General features: G+C 35.0%; 1 non-coding gene across 1 annotated transcript; it reads right to left on the bottom strand.

Moving 5' to 3' along the window:
- Nucleotides 1-13,053: 13,053 nt before the first annotated feature.
- On the bottom strand, nt 13,054-13,202 carry LOC117025425 (small nucleolar RNA SNORA57). The gene has a single exon (XR_004423619.1). It is a non-coding gene; the product is annotated as a small nucleolar RNA SNORA57 (small nucleolar RNA).
- Nucleotides 13,203-17,042: the final 3,840 nt, after the last annotated feature.

The raw sequence follows: 17,042 nt of genomic DNA, 5'->3' as shown, positions 1-17,042 counted from the left end.
GGTGCATAGCTTCCCAAGGGGAGTACTTCAAAGAGATGTAGCACTTTTCTGGGATGAGTTCGCGGACTTAATTGTCAGACCTCATATATGCCAAAATACTATTGGTAGATATATGTTAACATCTTTTAAAAAACCTGCATCATCCAAGCATTATCAGACAGAATAGAGAAAAACAGAAATTGTAATTGCCTTAAAACCACATGACTTTAAATAATTTTAACATTAAATAGAATAAAGATTAAATATAACAAAATCTTCCAGTAACTTGATAGTAAATTATAGTAAATTATTGTACAGATGAGGAAACAGAGATTAGAGGGACTAAGCAACTTGCTCAGGTCTCTTGTGTGTTAAGGGAATGGGACCTCAAAACAATAGTTGATTGTATAAAAATTGTATTTCCTACTACCTACTGGATAGATGAATGAGCCAACATCCTCTAAATTAGTACCATTCATAATAAATGGTATTCAACTTTTGTGAAGGGTCAATATATCATGCGAAAGAAATACTGGGTTCGGGGGATCCAATTACTTCTGCTCATGCTATTATCTTTCATATTGGAACATGAGTAAGCATAGCGTTTTTCTTTTTAAAATGTTAAAGGTTTTTTTTTCCCCAAATATTTTTTATTAAGATTATATTTATTTTTTAGAACAGTTAAAGGATAACAGATAAACTGAGAGGAAGGTATGGAGATTTCCTATTATACCCTCTATCCCATGCAGGCATAGCCTCCCCCATTATCAACCTCACTCAACAGAGTGGTGCATGTGTAACAATTAATGAACCTATATTGACACATCATACTCACCTGAAGTCCACAGTTTACATTACACTTCACTGTTAGTGGTTTACATCCTATGAGTTTGGAACACATGTATAATGACACATATCCATTATTATGGTATCATACAGAGTATTTTCACTGCCCTAAAATTTTCTGTGCTCTAGCTACTCATCACCCCCTGCCAAACTGTGGGAATCATTGATATTTTTATTGTCTCCATAGTTTTGCTTTTTCCAGAACTGTCATGTAGTTGGAATCATACAACATGTAGCCCTTTCAGATTTGCTTCTTTCACTTAGTTGTATGCATTTAAGGTTTCTCCATGTCTTTTCACAGCTAGATAGCCCATTTTATTTTATTTCTGAGTAGCATTCTATTGTCTAGAGCAGGGGTGTCCAAACTGCGGCCCACGGGCCAACTGCGGCCCCTGATCCATTGTTAATTGGCCTGCAGCAAATTCCAAAAACATATTTAGTTTACTTAAATAAACCAGGTGAGGCTATACGTACTTCATCTCGAGTGAGTGGCCCGGCTGTTTGTGTATCTCACCGCATATGGCCCTTGGTGAAAAACGTTAAAAAAAGTTTGGACTCCCTGGTCTAGATGTACCATAGTTTATTCATCCATTCACCTACTTAAGAACATCTTGGTTGCTTCCAAATTTTGGTAATTATGAACAAAGTTGCTATTAACATCCATCGGCAGGTGTTTGTGTAGATATAAGTTTTCAGCTCCTTTGGGTAATATCAAGGAGCATAACTGCTGGATTGTACGGCAAGATTACTGTAAGAAACTGCCAAAGTCTTTCAAAGTGGATGTACTACTTTGTTCCTATCAACGTATGAGAGTTCCTATTGTTCCACATCCTCACAAGCATTTGATGTTGGCCATTCTAAAAGGTGTATAACAATATCTCACAGTTGTTTAAATTTGCACTTCCCTTATGACATATGATGTGGAACATCTTTTCATATTTTTTTTGTTATCTGAAAACCTTCTTTGGTAAGATGTCTGTTAAGGTCTTTGGCCTCTTTAATTGGGTTGCTTTGTTTTGTCTTGTTGAGTTTAAGAAATCTTGATATGTTTTGGATAACTATCTTTTATCAGAGATGTCTTTCGCCAATAATTTCTCCTAGTCTGTATCTTGTTGTTTAATTCTCTTGAAATTGTTTTTTGCAGGGCAGAAAATGTTAATTTTAATGAATTCCAGCTTATCAATTATTTCTTTAATGGATTTTGTCTTTGGTGATGTATCTATAAAGGCATCACACCATAACCATGGTCATATAGGTTTCTTTTATGTTACCTTCCAGGAGATTTATAGTTGTTTTTTATACTGCAGTTAAGTTCTGTGATCCATTTTGAGTTCATTTTTGTGAACATTATAATGTCTGTGTCCAGATTCATTTTTTTTTTGCATTATGGATTTCCAGTTGTTCCAGCACCATTTGATAAAAAGACCATCTTTGATCCATTATATTGCCTTTTGTCAAAAATCAGTTGACTATATATTATGTGGGTGTATTCTTGGGTTCTCTATTCTGTTCCATTGATTGATTTGTCTATTTTTGCACCAATACCACACTGCAGCTTTATAATAAATCTTTGAAGTTGGATAGTGTCAGACCTCCAACTTTGTTGTTCTCCTTCGATATTGTGTTGGCTATTCTTGGTCTTTTGCTCTTCTATATAAACTCTATGATCATTATGTTGCTATCCATAAAATAAGTTTCTGTGATTTTGATTGTGATCACATTGAATCTATAGATCAATTTGTGAACAACTGAGATCTTGACAAAATTGAGTCTCTCTACCTGTGAACATGGACTATATGCCCATTAATTTAGTTATTTGATTTAGTTCATCAGAATGCTATAGTTTTCTTCACATGGATCTTGTGAAAATTTTGTTAGATTTATACCAAAGTATTTCATTTTGGGAGTGCTAATGTAAATACTACTGTGTTTTAATTTCAAATGTCACCTGTTCATTGCCAGTACATAAGAAAGCAATTGAATTTTGTATATTAACGTTTTATCCTACAACCTTGCCATAATTATTAATTCCAGATCTCTTTTTCTTTCTTTCTCTTTCTTTCTTTCTTTCTTTCTTTCTTTCTTTCTTTCTTTCTTTCTTTCTTTCTTTCTTTCTTTCTTTCTTTCTTTCTTTCTTTCTTTCTTTCTTTCTTTCTTTGTTTCTTTCTCTCTCTCTCTCTCTCTCTCTCTCTCTCTCTCTCTCTCTCTCTCTCTCTCTCTTTCCTTCTTTCCTTCCTTCCTTCCTTCCTTCCTTCCTTCCTTCCTTCCTTCCTTCCTTCCTTCCTTCCTTTCTTCCTTCCTTCCTTCCTTCCTTTTTCTCTTTCTTTGTCAGTTCTTTTAGATTTTCTACATAGATGAACATGTCATCTGTGAAAAAAGACAATTTTCTTTCTTCCTTCCCAACCTGTATAACTTTTATTTCCTTTCCATGTTTTATTGCATTAGAACTGTCAGTATGATGTTGAAAAGTTGTGATGAGAGGGGACATTCTTGCCTTGTACCTGATCTTAGTGTGAAAGCTTCGAGTTGCTCACCAGTAAGTATGACTCTTGTATGTTTTAACTTCAGCTTTAATTTGGATAGTCATTCTTTTCATTCATGTTTCACTCTGAAATGCAAACTAATGAAGAGGATAAAGGATGCCAAAAAAATATTACAGCCATAAATGACTTTATTAAGTGTGATAGAAAAAAATTCCTTTGGAGAAAGAAACACAACCTTGTTCAAAGCTTAGGTTCCATTCATTGCTTTTTTATATGTAAGAGCATAGTAAAAGTCTCATAGGTAATGAATATTCAGGAGCATATTACCATAATGACCAAGGGAAACAACCTCACAAACAGTTTTCACTTGCTTGCACTATTGGCAAAATTATGCACATGTAAGGGCTTGATTGATGACTACCTAGAAAGCTAGAACTAAGGAGCTCAAAGCAGAGAATGGGGCCTTCTGCTCCCACAACAGAGGCTATTTCCCAATAAGCAGAGATATATTTAAAACTCTCAATGTTGTCATTTTAGCTTTCAGTTAAACACACACACACATACACACAATCAGTTGCAATATCTAAAGAAAAATGAAGTAGCCTATTAATTATTAGGGCTAAAACTGAAAGCCTTTTACACACTTTTAAACTTTACTGTTATTTTCATCTAAATTATTTATATTTAAAGTGCAATAGTAACATGAGTACGTAGTTAAAGGAAAATGAATAAGAAAATATTTATATAATTAATAATATACTTCCAATTTTTATCATGAAGGGGTAACTGGTGTTGAAGAAGTCCTCCTGCCATAAATACCTATAAACATCAGCAAAATCTATGTCATAACTTGCTTCAGGGGTTGTACAACAGGCAGCACAGAAGCGAGACTCTTGAGAGATTCTTGACCTCCATGATTGTTTTGGCTTTCTGCCTAGAGACGCTTTCTGCCTAGAGACGCTTTCTAGATGTGGTACAGGAAGAGAGAGCCTAAGCAGAACACAGCAGTGTTACTGTACTGAGGAGACTGATTGAGGCTTAAGGCTAGTCAGCCAGATGGCTGAAATGCAACTGGTCAGTTACTGGAAGGAAGGGAGTTGTGCAGTGTAAGAACGCCACAAGTCTGTATAGAGAGTCTACTTGAGTTTGTCTGAATATTTAGCTGCATTTCTTCAGGGCTAGACTCTAAAGGACCACGCAAAGAACAAATACTGGAAAAATAATAATTACTCAAGCATGCAAAGGGTTCTAAATAAGCTACTACAGCATGAAGGAAAGACCCTGAGGAATACTCAAGGCATTTAATAGAGACCTTGAAAGAACTATACCTTATATGTAAATCTAATAGGGTTCCAAATTAAAGGGTATTTTAGATCCTTCATTCAGAAGGTTTAAAACAAACCTTGAAAGGGAAAACTGATACACAAGTAAATTAACTGCTCGCAGAAACAACATCTAAAAAAATCATTCATAAGAGAAAATAACAAAAACTAGATACTCAGCAATGTAAGATTAACAATGTTCAGCATAAAATAAAAATTACCAGAATGAAAAAGATAAAAAACAATGTATTTAACCAGAGGATAAAGCCATCAATGGAAGTAGACCTAGAAATCAGACATGAAATCTGTTAATGCTCCTTTTGAGTTCCCTTAGTTATTATATATAGTTTTAGTTATTTGTATTTTTAATATTTTTATATTTTTTATAGTTCTCTGCCAAACTTGTCTTTAAATCCTTATATAATTTAATCATAATTATTTTAGCATTTCACCTGATGATTTGATTATCTGGATTTCATTTATCTGTTTCTATCGTCAGTTTTTCCTCTTGGTTTTCGACCATCTTAGTTTCTAAATACCTCATTATTTTTGATAGAGTAATAAATAGTATATATAAAATTTATAGAGATTTTTTTGAGGCATTGAAAAATGTTCTTTTTTCTAGAGATTTACATTGTTTTCTATTATGCAGGATAGAGACGGGTAATCTTACACCAATCAAGAATTATATTTGAAGCTGGGCTTCAGTTTTGAAGACTAATGTTACAGTGTTTGATTACACTTAATCCTAGGGAAGAGCCTTATGGAATTCCCCCTCAGAAAACTGTGGGATTTACCAGAACAACTTTTCCTTGGCTCTTTCTCAATTCAAACTTTTGTCTTCTAAACTCCTTGTAGCTGCTCGGCTTCTGAGCTGCTCACCTACTGATGATTACGGAACCAGCCATTTATTGCCTTATGATAGAAATCAGAAAACTTTATCTGTAATTTGCTGGATAAACATTTTAGACTTTGCTAACCAAGAGGCAAAATTGAGTATATCATATAGGTGATTATACATCAAAAGAGAAATCCCCTATCCTGTCCTGATCCATTTTCATGGGGAAAACCATCCTGGGTGGTCAGCATACTTTGTGCTCAATTGCCATACGAAAGAGATATTTTCCAGAGTTAGAGTGACCAGTCCAAAGGGAGAGGCCTCATGGACTAAGCACGCAGGAAGAATAGGGATAAGAATTCCTACAGTCACTTTTACTCTCTGCCTCATTGAAACTGAGATGTCTATGTACCCTTCTCTTCCCTTTGAGAGCCCAGCCATCTCCACTTTGGAAGCTGGCTGGAGCAGAGTCAACTGATTGAACTACCAAATCACTGACTAAGATTCTAGGGCCCTGGCAGTTGTAAAGAATGAAGTCCTCAACCTGTAGGTAGAGACCAGCATGGACCATGGTCAGCAGCAACCCACAGCATTTGGCTGGGGAGCCAGGGTAAAAGTAGAGGGAGGAAAGGCGTGGAGACCTTAGTTCTAATCTGCTCAAAGGTGCATGTGGGGCCATACAAAAACGCAGCAAGCTAGAGTTGATGTATGGGCTATATTTTACCAACCCTTGCCTTAAAGTAAACAATGACTCCTGATGTCAGACTATTCACTTCATTTCCTTTTTTAAGATACTGATCCAGAAAATTGTCACTGCCTAGTTACCTTTCTGTATCTGTATACTTTAAATATATTTTTAAATGTTTCTTCAAATTTCTTTTTTCTCAGTGGGAAGTTTAGTCTCAAAACCTCAGTTTAGCTTGTCAATATCAGCACTACTGACATTTTTGAGCTAGGTAGTTTTTTGTTGCAGAGAATGTCTTTTGCACTGTCGATGTGTAGAAGCTTGCCTGACCTCTACCCTCTGTAAGCCAGTATCCCGTCCCCAGTTGTGAGAACCAAAAATATCTCTAGGCATTGCCAGATATCTCCTGAGGAAGGGGAGCGTGGGGGGGCAAAATTGCCCCAGTTGAGAACTACTGGTATAAAACAACTATTTCATCATTACCAGAAGAAGAGGACAATAACCATATTTTTAAATGCCTTGAAATCTGGTTCTTTTTCTGCAGCAATTAATATTATACTATGCAGTATTATAAAGATTATATAACAAATAAAATGCCTGGCTTTGTGTTCTCTATATAAGAAACTATTTTGGAGAGCTAGAAATGTGCCTAAAAATACAGAAGGGTATAAAACTACCCAATAATATGTTTAGGTTATGTTACCAAATAATAAAGTTATTAAAATTTGATAATTAAATTACCCATGCTCATTAATAAAAATCTAAAGTCATTACATGTTTATGAAGTAACAGGCATTTTTCTAAACCTATTTTATATTTATTATCATATTTCATCCTAAGAATAAGCCTAGGTTACAGGTATATTATTGTCCTCAAATATGCAGAAAATGAGATGCAGAGAGGCTGTAAATTGCCCAGTACTGACAGGAGGTAAGTGACAGAGTCAGGATTTAAACTGAAACTGTCAGTCTATAGACTCTCAGCCTTCATCGATTGCTATTTAAAGAATAAAGTTAATAATAAAAATGTATTTTGAATCCCTGGTTGCAAGAGTTTCTAGATGTGATAGATTTTATTGAATTAGTCACTATGTTTTTCTTCAGGGTTCTTTTAATGCTTGTTAATATCTCTTTTTAAAAGGATGAAGACAGATTTAAGCTTAAGACCATCTTCTTCAGTACTTTAAAAAGCTGAATAATGCCCATAATAATGAGATTTTGGATTATACATTCATGTACTTAAAATGTCCCAGGAGGAATTTAGTAAGGAATTCATAAAATATTTCCTGACAGCAATGGTTCTCAACTATATAATACATTGCCAAAAAGGAGAATTTCCAAAACTGGAAAAATAATAAAACAGACATCAATCAATATTCCTGCCATAATTTACCAATGTAACTTCGTAATGACATTTAGGTCATAAATGTGACTTCTATGTGAAAGTCCTTATTCAAAGTTGTTGAAAACACAGGATAGATTACTAAATCATAAGGCGTAGGTAGAAATTAATGAGAAGAGCAGACATTTTTAATTAATATTCTCTGACCTAAAAATCAACTGTTATTAGTTATAAATTAAAATATTAAAAAGTATAAGGTATATATATTGCTACAAAATTTAGTGTTCAAAATTTCAAATAAGTGATCACGTACCTGAGTTGAGGTAGGGTGGTTATGACGCAAAAATGCGAGATATCTCACGGGGGTGAGGGAGGACATGTGCATATTTAAATTCAGTAAGCAAAAACAGAAACAGAAATTTTTATTGATATTTATACAATTAGAACTGTGTATGTACAGGTATACATGCACTGATATTTACATATGTGTTCATGTACTTTTTTCGTCTGACCTACTTTACAACCATCTGTTTATTATGACCTAAAAATCCAATGATCAATGCCAGAAAAATCTGTCTTCCTAAATATTGTAGTATAGTTACGGTTTTAACATAATCTGTTCTCCCAAATTACATACTGAAACCTTTAGCTTAATCCAAATAGAGAGATTACCCAGAGCCCAAAACTACATTCATGTTTAATTTGAAAAGGCCATATGTCATATTCAAATATCACATGAGATTCTATTGGTTTTCTCATTACCAAATTATCATTTTGTTCCATATCTGTAAAACACACAGAGAAAACTAATTAAGGGGAGGTGTCTAGATTATAAGAAACAGACGATTTAGTGTTTTCCTAAAGCTTTGTAGGCTCTGTGGGATTACTAAAAATAAAATTTGCCTTTGGTCCTAGCCATGGAGGTGTGACTGATATTAACTTAGCCCTCCAAAAATATTATAGAAAATTATGAGACACCTGTTTGCAAACACTGGACATCAGGGACACAGGATTGTAACCCTTGAGAGATTGGAAATACATGGAATAAACCACACAATGGCCCTGGCGTTCAGCCTGGAGGCACATTCCAGAACACAGGAAAGCAAAGGAGAAGCAGAACACAGTAGTCTTGCTAAACTGAGGAAGTACAATGGAGATATGGGCTACTAAGCTGGCTGGAAGTTATAAAGCAGGATACCAGACAGGAAAGAGCTGAACAGAGAAAGAACCCCAGAAATCTACATGGAGGTCCCCTTAATTTGCTGGTCAAATACCAAGTTGTATATATTATGAGTGATACTTTGCAAGGCCAAGAAGACAACAGCTGCTGGGAGCTGGGGGGCTAAATGGAGATTTCAGCATCTGTGTGGGCTGAGAGACATGGAAAATCAGCCAGAATAAAATACCCTTGATACTCAGCTGATATCCAGAAAGTTCTGTCCTTTCTAGCCCTAAAAGATGGCAAGACTCACCCTAACAAAGCTTTTTAAAAAACCTCAAAAAGATCAAGCTTATTCACCAGCAAATTAATGCCTACAAGAATAAAACTCAATATTCCTCCAAAAAGGCAATAGAAACAAACTACATGAAGGCCTAGATGTCGGAATTAGCTGAGATGTGCCCTCCACAATCAGATTTAATGACAATGACTTGGAGCTGATGGGCCCTGGAGAAACACACTGTTGCCCAATATTCCCCAATTAAAAAACAAAACAAAACAAACAAAAAAACAAACAAAAAACCCTCTTCCTCATTCGCTCTTTAAAAAAAAACAGCTGCATTGATATATATACATACATACATATGTGTGTGTGTGTGTGTGTGTGTAATGAACAATTCAAAAAGGAAGCTAAGAAAACAATTTTATTTAAAATAGCATCAAACAGAAAAAATACTTAAGAATAAACGTAAGCAAGGAGACAAAAGAGTTGTACTGAAAACTACAAAGCTTTGCTGGAAGAAATTAAAACAGACACAAATAAATTAAACACTCCATTTCATGGACTAGGAGATTCAATATTCTAAGATGTCAATACTACCCAAATCAATCTATAGATTCAAAGCAATGCTATCAAAATCCAATGATATTTTACAGAAATAGAAAAATCTATCCTAAAAATCATATGGAATCTCAAAGGACCCCAAACAGTCAAAACAATCTTGAAAAACAAAAAAGCTGGAGGTTTCACACATCCTGAATTTAAAACTTACTACAAAACTATGGTAATAAAAACAGTGTGGTACTGGCATAAAGACAGACATATAGATCATAAGAATAGATTAGAATGCCCAGAATTAAAGCTTCATATATATGGTCAAATGATTGTCAAGGTCATTCAATGGTGAAAGAACAGTCTTTTCAACAAATGGTGATGAGAACACAGGATACACACACACGCACACGCACGCACACACACACCTCAAAGGAAGTGAGACCGTCACCTTACACCATAAACTAAAATTAACTGAAACTTGATCAAACACCTAATGTAAGAGCTCAAACTATAAACTCTTAGAAGAATATGAGAAATGATTTAGGTTTCAGGTTTACAATGAAATGGTGAGAAAGGTACCTCATTCTCCCATACATGCAGAGCCTCCACATTATCAACATCACTCACCAAAGTGATATATATTTATATTTATTTTTACTGAGGATGAACCTACACTGACACATCACAATTATCCAGAGGCTTTACTCCTGGTGCCATACATTTCATGAGTTTGGAAAACAGTAAAATGACATGTACCCAACATTATAATATCATAGAGAATATTATTACTGCCCTAAAAATCCTGTATACTTTCTATTCATCTCTCACCCCACCTACCACTAGCAACCATTGATCTATTACTATTTTCATAGTTTTGCCTTTTCCAGCATGTCATATAGTTAAAATCATACGATATATAGCATTTTCAGATTGGTTTCTTTCACTTAGTATGAATGAAAGCTTCCTTCATGTTTTTTCATGGCTTGAAAGCTCATTTCTTTTTATTTTTTTTATTTTATTACATTTATTGGGGTGACACTGGTTAATAAAATTATATAGGTCTCAAGTGTACAATTATATATAATACATCATCTGTATGTTGTATTGTGTGTTCACCATCCGAAGTCAAATCTCCTACCATCACCATATATTTGACCCCCTTTACCCTTTTCTACCTCTCCTCAACCCTCCTTTCCCTCTGGTAACCACCATAATATCATCTGCATCTTTGAGTTTTTGTTTGTTGCTTTCGATTTTACATCCCACATATGAATGAAATAATTTTTTTATTTTTTCCGTCTGACTTATTTTGCTTAGCATGATATTCTCAAGATCCATCCATGCTGCTGCAAACAGCCGTGTTTCATTTATTTCTTACTGCCAAGTAATATTCTATTGTATATATGATGTACCACATCTTCTTTATCCAATCACTTATTGAAGGATACTTTCGCTGTTTCCACATCTTGGCCACCATGAATAGTGCTGCAAGGAACATAGTGGTACATATATCTTTACAAATGAATGTTTTCAAATTTGGGGGTAGATACCCAAAAGAGGAATTGCTGGGTCATACAGTACCCTAGTCTTAATTTTTTGAGGAACCTCCCTGTTGTTTTCCATAGTGGTTGTACCAGTTTACATTCCCACCAGCAGTATATGAGGGTCTTATTTCTCCACAACCTCTCCAGCACTTATTACTTGTCTTGCTGATAATAGTCATTCTAATAGGTGTGAGTTGGTATTTCATTTTGGTTTTGATTGACATTTCCCTAATAGCTAGTGAAGTTGAGCATTTTTTCATGTCTGTTGGATATTTGTATGATGTCAGATGTGTCTGTTCAGGTCGTCTGTTCACTTTTTAACTGGATTGTTTGTGTTTCGTTGTTGAGTTGTACAAGTTCTTTATATATTTTGGATATTAACCCCTTATCGGACCTGTTGTTTGCAAATATCTTCTCCCATTGGCTTGGTTTCCTCTTTGTTTTGCTGATAGTTTCTTTTACTGCGCAGAAGCTTTTTAGTTTGATATAGTCCCTTTCACTTAGTTTTGCTTTTATTTCCCTCGCCTTTGAGGTCAAAGTAATAAAATCCTGTCAAAGACCAAGGTCCATAAAGTACTTATGTTTTCTTCTGTGCAGTATATTGTTTCAGGTTTTACATGTAGGTCTTTGATCTTTACTTTTTAGTATGAATCATATTCCATTGTCTGATGTACCACAATTCATCCTTTTACCTACTGAACGATATCATGGCTGCTTCCAAGTTTTGACAATTATGAATAAAGCTGCTATTAACATCCATATGCAGATTTTTGTGTGGACTATGAGACCTTTTTATTACATTAAAAGTACAAACAACAGAATAAAAAATAGAAAAGTTGGACATTATCAAAATTTAAAGTTCTGTGCATTAAAGGACACTATCAGCAGAGAAATAAGGTAACCCACTGGATTGGAGAAAATATTTACAAATGATATATCTGACATGGGACTGATATCTAGAATATATAAAGAACTTTTACAAGTCAACAACAAAAAAAAAGCCAATTTTTTAAAAAATGGGCAACTTAATAAACAATTTTTTTCAAAAAAGTTTCACAAATGGCCAATTAGCATGTAAAAATATGATTAAAATCACTGATCATCAGGGCAGTGCAAACCAAACCCTGACATACCACTTCACACGCATTCTGATGGCTATTAAAAAACAAACAAACAAATAAACAAAAAGAAAATAACAACTGTTGGTGAAGATGTAGAGAAATTGGAACTCTTCTACATTGTTGGTGGGAATGTAAATGATGCAGTCACTATAGTATGGCAGGAGTGTCAAAAATTTAAGTATAAAATTACCATATGATCCAGAAATTCCACTTACAGGTACACGTCCAAAAGACATGAAAGTAGGGGCTCAAAAAGATATTTGTACACTCATGTTCACAGCAGCATTATTTACAATCAGCAAAAAGTGGAAGCAACGAAAGTTGCTCTGAATACCCAAGTATCCGTCGACAGATGAATGGGTAAACAAACTGATATATATATTCACACACACAATAGAATATTATTCAGTCTTAAAATAGAAGGAAATGGTGACGTATGCTATAATATGAATGAAACTTGAAGACATGCTAAATGAAATAAGCAAGTCACGGAAGGACAAACACTCTGTGACTGCACTTACATGAGCTAACTAGAGTAGACAAATTCATAGATACAGAAAGTAGGATGGTATTACCAGGGACTAGGAAGAGGGGGAAAATGGGGAGTTAGTATTTAAGGGACACAGAGTTTCAGTTAGAGAACATGAAAAAGTTCCGGAGCTGAATGGTGGTGATATTTGCACAACAATATGAATGTACTTAGTGAGTCTGAACTGTATACTTAAAAATAATTAAAACATTTTGGGTTATGTATAAGTTACCATAATAAAAATATTTAAAATTTATTTTTTTTTAAAAAATGACATGAAATATATATATATGTGTGTGTGTGTGTGTGTGTGTGTGTGTGTGTGTGTGTGTATATATATATATTTTTTTTTTTTTTTTTTTTTTTTTCCCTCGTGTCCCGGCGCTTGAGGATAGAACCGGCGGACTGGAGGCCGCCGGCACCGAAGACATGACGCCGAGGGGGCCGGAGCCCTTTCCGTCTGCCTCCATACATTACGGGGATCGAGACCGCACACCCGATCCCCGCCAAGAAGAGGAGGGTGAAATATATGTTTTTTAAAAGGAAAATTATACTATAGCCTAGAAGTTTTGGTAAGGAAATTTTGAGTTGTATGTAGAAAAATGAATATGAAATGAATATGCTTGCCTGATAGGGATGAAGAAACAGAAGAAGTTTCTCCAGGTGAGGCATCAGCATTTCATATTGAGAATTTAACTCATTAATTGTTTGAACTGAAATAAGAAGATCAAATGTATTTGACAATAAAGACTATGTGGAATACCAAAGTATACTTTGAAACATCTAAAACCATTGTTCAGTATGTGCAACATTGTAAAAGATGAATATTAGAAATAGTTTTTCAGTGAAGTCATAAATTTTAATTTCATGCATCCTTTCTTTAAACAAATATATATTAAATGCCCACTTTTTGTCATGCATCATTTTGTGGACTAGGAACACAGAAATGGAGATGACAAAGAGAAGAGGGTATGGAGGGAGTGAGGTGAGAGAATGAGAGAAAGAGATAGTTTCTGGTAGCAAATACTCTGGAGATAAAGGAGCAAAGTGGTGAGAGAGTGGTCAGAGTAGAGTGAATTACCATGTTCAATGTCAGAACAAACCACTCCTGGAGAGTGACATTTAGGTAAAGATCTGAAGATGGTGAGGGAAGAAGCCACATGAATAAACGAGGAAAAAATATTCCAAGCAGAGGTAAAAACAAATGAACAACCTCCTTAGGCAGGAATTTCTCTGCTGTGTTCTATAAACACCAAATAAACCAGAGTAATCGGAGAGTAGTTTGTAAGAGGACAAAAGGTTAGAGAAGAAACCAAATAGCTAATGGGAGGGCCGGGGCTTTTTAGAACATTGGAAGGACTTTGACTTTTATTATCTTTACTATCAATTTTTCGAGGGGACACATTTTTATCAAATTAGGGTAAAATAAGGTGAGAACTTAGGGAGTTATACAAAAAATTCCCTGAATGGTTAGTGCATATAGTCATGGTGAGTTTGAGCTAATTTGATCCGTTTACACTTTTTTTTTAATTACTATTATGTCAAGAAGAGCACATGATGCAAGGGGGTGGGCAATGGGTACCAGTCAGGAGAAAATTATAACAATATAGGTGAGAGATATGGTAATTTGGATAATGATGGCACAAGTGGTAAACAGGATTACCTTCGAGATATATTAATATTTGTAAGGTGGAACCTACAGGGTATGTAAATGGATTTGTGGTGGAATATGAGGGAAAAAAAGGAAACAAGGATAATTTCAAGTTTTAATCTATGTAAATAGAAGTATGCATTCACCATCGACTGAGTTGAGTAATTGGTTTGTGGGGGTAAGATGAAGAATATTTTTTGGACTTACAAGTTTGAAGTATAGAGTACACAATTTTATTTATATGTCTTGAATGTGTGGGAGGGGTCTGAACTAGAGACACAAATTTGGAAGTTGTCAGCATATAAATGGTTTTCAAAGTAATAAGACTTAGTAATGAGATCACTAAGCAATGGCTGGGGCTAGAGGAGAGAGAGAATGAGAAAAAATGAAAAACAAGTTAAAAACTGACCAGTTTAAATTTTCAGTCAAAAAAGGAAGAACTTATTAGCTTTTAAATAAATCAAGAGAATAAAATTTAGGATGAATTATGGTAACAAAGGGAAGAAGTTACACACAAAATTTCCTGAAGAGTTATGAAGCACAGACATGCGACAAAAAAGAATTACACTTTGACAACATGATGCTGTGATTCCAAGGAAATTCTTAGAAAATCTCAAATTGGCTGTCATCCCAAAATATACAGAATTTCAGAGTTTACATCAATCCAGCAGATATTTATGATATGTCTACTAAATAAAAGGCAGAGAAATGTGCTGAGCGAAATATCAGGTGCACAGTCACTATACCTAGGAAGTTTACATATTAGTAAAGGAATTAAGAGATACACCCAGATATATTGTTTAATTCAGTATATGAAAAGTGACCAACAAATAAATTGTTAGAGGGAGTTTGAATACCTTTTAATTCAACACAATTTAAGTCTACCTAAGATTTTTTTAAAAAGTATGGACTTATTTAACTGAAAAAGATTCCATGGTGCCGCTCCAGTCTCAACATTGTCATAAGAATCTGGTCTCCATTATAATCTGTTTCTTTCTGTTCAGGCTTCCCTTGGAGATAGAATGGTTACTTTTGGTGGCTCCCAGCAACTTGAGGTTTCTCTCTTCTTTGATTAAATTCCAGCAGAAAAAAAGAGAAACTTTTCCCAAAACGTTCTAACTAGTATTCTGGGCCTGAGTCTTGTGGATTTCAATTGAGTTATATGTTAGCTATGAAGACGTCCTTATAACTGGGTCAAGGGTGGGACAGAAGGGAGGGTGTTGCTTGGCTTAGCCATACATTACATGTACATGAGCTAAGAGCAGGTAGAAGAATGGTTTCAAAAGAATGTCAGAATGCCGTTTGGCGGCCAGATGGCTCAGGTGGTTAGAGCGGGAGCTCTCAACAACAAAGTTGCCGTTCACTTCCCACATGGGATGGTGGGCTGCACCCCTGCAACTAAGATTGAAGGACAACGACTGATGGGTCCTAGAAAAACACACTGTTCCCCAATATTCCCCAATAAAAAAATGAAAAAAAGAACACTTCTTTCCGAAAAGAAAAAAAAAATTGTCAGAATACTGTTATGAGCAAAAAAGGGAGAATAAATGCTAAACAGGGCAAAAATATATCTATACACATATATGTACATATAAAATATATAAGTGTATATAATATGTGTGAGTTAGTGTATATGTATATAGAGATATATAGACATAGATATAGACACATATACATATACCCAGTAGGAGCAATTTAAAAAGACATCAGGAAAGCTGTAGAATTTGAGATGAGATCTTCAGAATTTCAGTAGATGAAGTCACCAGGGAAAAAGAACACATTCCAGGTGGAAGGAATTATAAAGAAAAGGGACGGTGGCAAAAAGATGGAAAGGATGCTCAAAAACAATCCAGAGGAAAATTTGACTGGAGGATTGAGGAGACAGATATAGATGATACAGATATACGTATGTGTGTATATATATATGTGTGTGTGTATACACACACAAACACACACACACACACACAGAACTCGTGTAAGATGATGATAAAAAAGCCTCAAAGTTCAGGGTAAAGGGTTGACACTTGATTTATTAATGCGATTGCATGGACATTTGGGGAGAAGTAACATGATACAACATTTAGAATGCATTTGCAATCAACAACAAAATACCTGATTAACAGCAGCTTATGTCAAAGATCAGAGGTGCATATTTTCAAACTTTGTTCACTACTCTATCATCCTGTATATGGTGAATTTTGAGGATACGGCTTCATATCCTCACACATCAGAAAAATAAACTCCTCTTTATGCAGCTTTGTCTCCCTCCGGGAGGAAAATATATTCCAAAAGTTCCCATTAGACATCTGATGCCATCTCTTTGGCCAAAACTGGGCCATATGCCCAACCCTAGCCCATTCACTGGCAAGGAAGAGTGAGTTGCCATTATTAGACTAGACTCTGCACTGGGCATTTTGCTCCTCTAACTCAATCACAGTTCTATTAGCAAAAAAAAAAAAAAAAAAAAAAAAAAAAAAAAAAAAAATAGAAAAGAGGCAATGGCTACTGAATAGGCAATTAATAGATTGTACCACATGTTTGCAAAGATAAAACTAATCTGGACTTTGTATGCAGAATAGATGAGGTGAGTTATAAAGGGCAATGACTGACAGCATATGGAGGCAGGCATCAGCCAGATCATTGGCAGTGAGAAAGTGTCTAAATTGCACATTAGTATAACATTGAAGGACATAAACCACCATCTAATAT

This window comes from Rhinolophus ferrumequinum, chromosome 7, assembly GCF_004115265.2.
Source record: "Rhinolophus ferrumequinum isolate MPI-CBG mRhiFer1 chromosome 7, mRhiFer1_v1.p, whole genome shotgun sequence".
Lineage (NCBI taxonomy): Eukaryota > Metazoa > Chordata > Mammalia > Chiroptera > Rhinolophidae > Rhinolophus > Rhinolophus ferrumequinum.
This window is presented reverse-complemented; position numbering and strand designations above follow the sequence as displayed.